Below are 6,305 nucleotides of genomic sequence, written 5' to 3' on the forward strand. Positions count from 1 at the left end.
ACATATATGGCTTGGCAGCCCCGGCTGGATTCTCATATTAAATTCTCTACCCGGAGCCATTCTTTGATGATCTGCACCCAGGCTGATAGTCAAGCAAATGAAACTGTGTATTAAAGCTACGTACATCTTACGTGACCCAGGGCAGCTGTATACTTGGAGGCTGGTGGGACTCTCATGAAAAGCCTGCCAATTTAGACCCATTACTTGTGATTCTGAATTCTTCAATTGCAGGTGCTCGCGCGGCTCTGGGCGATCTGCCGTGCATTTCTGCTGAAGTCAGGCAAACCATGCAAATGACCCGCCAGGAAACACCGCCTCGGATCCTAGCCGCTGCTCGGCGGCAGCGGGCTCTGCACACCCTGTCTTGGCGTTCTCATGACAAATCCAAGCCTTCGGGATGGGGCTGGGAAGTTAACTGGGTGGGGAAGAAAAACGCTGTGCCTTCAGAAAAGAGCGGCAGGATGGAGCCCTCCACGCCTGCCTGGTGGCGGGCGCTTGCCCCGCTGCCGCCGCCTGTCACAAGCGATGTGGCTCTGGGGGCCGCCGACGGTTTGGACCGAGGTGTGAGTGCTCCTAAGGGCAGAGCGTGGCCGCCAGCAGCGGGCGTCAGAGGCCTGGGTGGCGCCCCGGCGTGGCCTCCGTCAGCGCTGGCAGGGCCCGCTCCCCTGGCTGTACGCCAGGGCGGGCAGGCTCCACGCGCGCTCTGCACCACGCGCAGGAAACCACTGGATCGTTTTCCGCGCTAGGTTCCTCCGCACGGCTGCTGGCTTCATGCCCGCACTCTGGCACGGTGGTGCTGGTGTCTCGGGGTGGGAAGGTTCCCGGCAGCCCCTGGCTGCCTTGGCTCCTTGGGGAATGAGGATGGAAAGCTCCAGCAGCCACGACCAGGTCCGGGTGCCCAGTAAGCCTGGCTATTGCCCGTGGGGTGTCAGGAAGCCGTGGTCTGTGTCTGCCGCCAGCTTCCCTCCGCTGGGAAGTAGAGGAAGTGGAGAAAATGAAGCCCCACGGGGGCTTTGCTCAGCCTCGAGCAGACCAACACCCCAGCAGGGCAAAACTGGAAAGAGGCTAGCTAGAAAACGTCCATAACCCATGAAGACAGAGGTGGGCCCTTCTACGCACAAAAAAGGCCAGGAAGCAAGTGAGAGACTGAAATGAGAATAAAAGTCAAAATTCTCACCATGGCCAGGCCCTGCTTCATCCAACCTGTTTCCTCCTACCTCACGTCATGCCATTTTTCCCTCATACTGGTCTCATACTGGCTTGTTCAGTGGCTCAAGCCTCATGCATACACAGCCTCATGACCTCAGGGCCTTTGCACATACTGCCCCCGCTGCCTGGAGTGCTTCATGCTCTCCTTCTGTGTGCTCGGCTCTCTTCCAGTCCTGACCTCCACCCCGCCTCTGCTTGTAGCCCACCCCTTCTCTTCCATTAGGCCCTAGGGGAGAGCACCCCCTGCCCACTCCTTACACTCTCCCTCCATTTTTTTTTTTTTTTACTCCATCAGAGCCCCCGATACAGCTTAACAGTTGTCTCACTTATTGTTTTACTTACTCATTTTTGTTTCTATCTGTCACAACTAGACTAATTCCCTTCGGGACAAGTACCATGTCTAACTTATTTTCCACAGTATACCCAGACCTAGTACAGTGCCTGGACAGAGTAGGTACTCACTAAATGTTTACTGAATAAATGGGTGACGAATTCGCTGGTCGCTGCATTCACTTTTCCTTCTTGTTCTCAGTTCCCTCTATAGATTGGCTAAGGGATGTTCTCAGGGTTGGGTTGTTTCCAGAAGGAACAGCCGAAGTGTGTTTTCCAAGCCCTTTCATTTCCCCTCCCCTCCTTTTTGTGCTTGGTCTTCTGGTCATTTTGATGCTCACGAACAACACGTACCCTAGAGTGGGCAGAAGGAGTGGTGGGGAAGGTCCTCAAAACTGTCGGTTGACCTGTGAGCTGGGCCTGGGTACTCAGAACTCCTCACCCCATTCCCCATCCTTGGAATGTGGGTTCTGCCTGCCTTCCCCACTCCCAGAGGCTACCCCGGGGACAGGCTTGAGATAGCAGTGTGGTGATGAGGGCCCCTGCACAGTACATGTGTCTGAACCCAGTGAAGGCCTCTGGATAAACTTCTAAGGTTTTCGGGTACAGGGATCCACTTGTCTTGCTGCTGCCCAAGAAAGGCTCAGATGTAAGTTCCCTTTGCTTACTAAAACTGTCCCTACGGGACCTGCAGTCAGTCTCTCCCTGCCTTCCGTGTTCGGAGGCCAATTTCGGATTTCACCTGGGAAGCGGCCCCCCACCCCCAGCAGGTTACAAACCAACAAGGAGTCATTTGCTTTTTTCAACTGATCCCACCCAAGACTTGGTCAACCAGAGTTCTAATTATGGACTAAACTATCATTTGGGGATTATTTATTATTTCAATTATCCATGAGATTTCTGTCCACACAGAGCAGGCATTTGTATGGGTCAGAATAGGCTAACTGCTGTACGAATAGCCCCCAAATCTCAGAAGCTTAAATCGATGCAGAGCCCAATATGAATGTTCTGGGTCCCCCAGTCCTCCTCCAAGGAGTGACTCAAGGATCCTTCTGCCGTGTGACACTTCATCTTCAACACCTAGTGGGCAGGAGAGCAGGGGAGACACCTGGACACCCCCCCCCCAGTAGTGACACACACAGCTTACACTCAGTCATTCACCAGTCGGTCACCCGGGCCCACAGGGACACGGGGTCCAGCATGGGGGACGGGAGATGGAACCCCTGGTGGGCAGCCTCTCCCAGCAACAGCTCTCACAAGGGGAGCATGAGGGTCCCTGCTACAGCAGTAGGCCCCCGGCCATAGGAAAGAATACCCCAATGCTTTCACATCACCGCCTCTCATGCCCTCTTGGAAGAACCAAGTGCATGATAAGCTACAGAGGACCGCCCACAGAGCTGTGCAGGGTGATGGCCCTGTTTAAGAGCCCCAGTAGGGTGTTTCAGTTAACTTCTACTTCCCTTGTCCTCTGCCTCACTCTTCCCAGGCCCTTCTCTGCAAGGCCCCGGCAGGCAACACTGCCCCGATGTGGCCCTGCTTCCCTCACTCAGTGTCCTATCCTATCCTATCCAATCCTTCCTATTCGGATAGATCCTAATGTCCAGGCCCGTCAGCCCTAAGAGAGCTCCCTTTGATAAATGATCCTTCTCTCTCTCTCTCCTTTCTCAACTTGGCTTCTAATTGGACGCCAGAAAGAGAGCAGTCCTCCTAGATCTACTCTCAGTCATAAAGGACGGACAGCACCCCCCACCCCCAGCAGGTGGTAGACAGATGTGCACAGACAGAACGGCAGGCAGCCCTCCAAGCCCGAGGGAACCACTTTAGGCTGCTGGTGGGGACGGTCATCCACTTTAGTGAGGAGGTTCCTCAAACAGCAACAGGTAGTTGTCCTCTGTTTTAAAACAGAAGTTGTATTACTATTCTGGTATGGGAGGCCAGCAGATCAGGAGACCCCCGCCTTGGAAAGACAGTCTGTGACTCTCGGTTCCCAAGAGGAGGCCCCCCTTACCCCGCCGGGGAAGCAGTGTGGGTTTTCCACAGGGAGCGATGGGCAAGACAGGGTAAGCAGGCTTAGCACTGGCTCCTTTGAATCATTTCGGTGGGCTTTGGGGCACAAGCTGTCCCTAGTTGTGCAGTACTGAGCCCTGGGGTGATGCATTAGGACGGGGGGGAGCAGGGGCCCAGGGTGTGAGAGCCTGACAGATAAAGAAGGTGGTTGGGGTGGGTGTGGGCTCTGGATCCAGTTGGCTTGTATTTGAAAAGCAGGCTCACGGGCGAGCTGTTGACTATTTCTAGAAATTGGCTCACTCTCCAGGGCCAGCGAGGCCCCGCGGATCAAAGCATCAGAAAATAAAAGTTGTGATTAATACACTTGCTCCAACTCACACGCTAGCTGATGCAGTTCAGTGGCTGACAGGCCCGTCTAGTGGCAAAGGAGCACTTGGAGATCATGACTTCGCCCGGACCCCTCCCTCTCCCTCATCCCCACATCCCGTCTACCAAGCAGTCCAGCTGGCTCCAGCTCCAGAACAGCCCGGCCCTACTCCCAGAGCCAGGCCCGGCGGTGCCTCGCCTGATGGACGATTGCAAAAGTCCTCTCACTGGGTGTCCTCCTCGGCCCCTCCGTGATCCGGGGTCCACGGGCCAGCCACAGAGGGCATTTTGCTATTGTTTTGTTTTGTCTGTTTGTGGCGTTCTTTTCCTTTTTGTTTCTTTTGCAGTTTAAAGAGTTCTTTTGTAAATTTTTTAATAGCCATTTCCAAGCACACACAAAACAAAGGAGCACATAATATCCCCCGGCCCCAGCTGTCGTCACCTGGCCGGTCTTGTAACCATACTCCGACCCACTGCTGCCCTCTCCCCACACTATTTTGCAGCAAATCCTTGACAACAGAGGGTCTTTCAAAACAAATCAGATCAAGTCACTTCCTAGTTTCAAAACCTCCCGCAGCTTCCCAAGCCCTGTGCAGGGACAGCCTGCACTCACCGTGGCACCCAGAAGCCCGCTAACCACTCTGGTGGCATCTCCTCACGCTGCTCCAGCCACCGTGGCCCTCCGGCCTCGGACTCACCAAGCAGGGCCTTCACACTTGCCATCCTGCCCCCTAGACAGCCTACCGCCCCCCATCTAGGACGAGGCCCGCTCTATCCCTCGGCATTCACATCTCAACTCAGACGCCCCACCCCCTCCGAAAGGACTTCCCAGGGGGCCCATCCCTGGTTGCCTCCTGCCTCCAACCACTCGCCGCCGAAACACGCTGCAATCAGTCCACTCATGTCAAAAATGTGCTTGTCCTAAAATCAAAGCTTCAGGAAAGCAGATACCTCATCTGTTTTGTTCAATATTTTTTCCCCATCTAGTGCTTGGCATATAATAAGCCCTGACTAATTTGTCGAGCTTTAAAAGCAAACAAAAAAAGAAGAAGAATGAATGAAAAGTATTAACTTCGGGGCAGTTTTTAAAAATAAACTTTCCTGGTGCACTTATCATTAAATTAACCGGTTTAACGAAACCTCGTTTGTTAGGAGAAATACATGCATAAGTGTATTTGCAGGGTGGTTGGGGGGGGGCGGCGGGGCAGGGACAAAACCTCTCACAACTCAAAGACACTGGCCTCTGTGAAAGATCCTAAGTGAGCTGAGTTCTGATTGTGCAAACAGAGAAAGAAAAGTCTGGGATGAAATGACAATTTTTAGTCTTTAGAAGCAGCTCCTGCCCCAGCTAACGTGAGCATGGGGGTTGGGGGGGCCTCCCTGAGATGAGAAGCCCGTACTCTCCCGCTCTTAATGCCATGACATGCCGGGGGGCGGGGGGGAAGCCTCTAAGGAGGCAGGATTAATGAATTCTGAAATGAGAAGTAAAAGGTAGACATTTAGTTCGGTTAAAAAAAGCCTCCATTGAAGGCCTTTGAGTATTTGGGGTCCTGTCAAATCACACCGCGCTTCTCGATATTCCACAGCATGTTTTAAAACAAATACATAAAATGTAATTTAAAAACATAATGTTTTTCCATCGGCGAAAATCCATTACCAAAAAAAAAAAAAAATCCTCCTTTCTCCGCAGTCCTGCGCCTGCACACACGGCTGGTTCCACGGCCCCTACCCTCAGCCGCTGCCTGCCATCTAACCCGCCTTCGCAAGCGGCTTCAGCACCCAGACTCTTGCTCTCATCGCCTGTAGGAACATTTTTGTGGAACTGGTGGTCAGTGTTCCCGATTGTGAGTGCGAACGGCTTCACACAAAAACCATGAAGGAGAAAAGTTTCATATTGACGAATTTTTTGTATGAATGCGATGCTTCCAAACGCACTGGAAGGGAAGGGAATCCTTTGACAAAGCAAGCGACACCCCGCCCGAACTGTTGGGTGGCGAGGACGCACACCAGGCTGCTGGAAGGCGAGGGGTGGGGTGGGCGCGGACCTACCCAGCCCTGGGGCCTCCCCTTCCTCTTTCCGGTCCCTCCAGCTCTCCAGACAGCCTGGCGGGTGGACAGCGCACCCTCAGCCTTCTCCCACACGAGGAGCACAACAGCATTATTAATTCAGGCGCTGGTAGGAATGTGCAGGGGCTGGGGCAGGCTTCTAGCTTCGGAGCTCTTCGAAGCTAGAGCATTGAGGCAACCAGGAGAGCTGAAAGGCTCTGTGCCCAGCAAGGAATCCGTGGAAAAAACCTCGCCTGCTTTCCTTAACTCTATGGCTGGACTCAGGCCTCCTACCTCAAGGCCTAATGTGGCTGGGCTGGGCTGGACTGGCCAAGGGGGCTGGGGGG

This window comes from Neomonachus schauinslandi, chromosome 3, assembly GCF_002201575.2.
Source record: "Neomonachus schauinslandi chromosome 3, ASM220157v2, whole genome shotgun sequence".
Taxonomy (NCBI): Eukaryota; Metazoa; Chordata; class Mammalia; order Carnivora; family Phocidae; genus Neomonachus; species Neomonachus schauinslandi.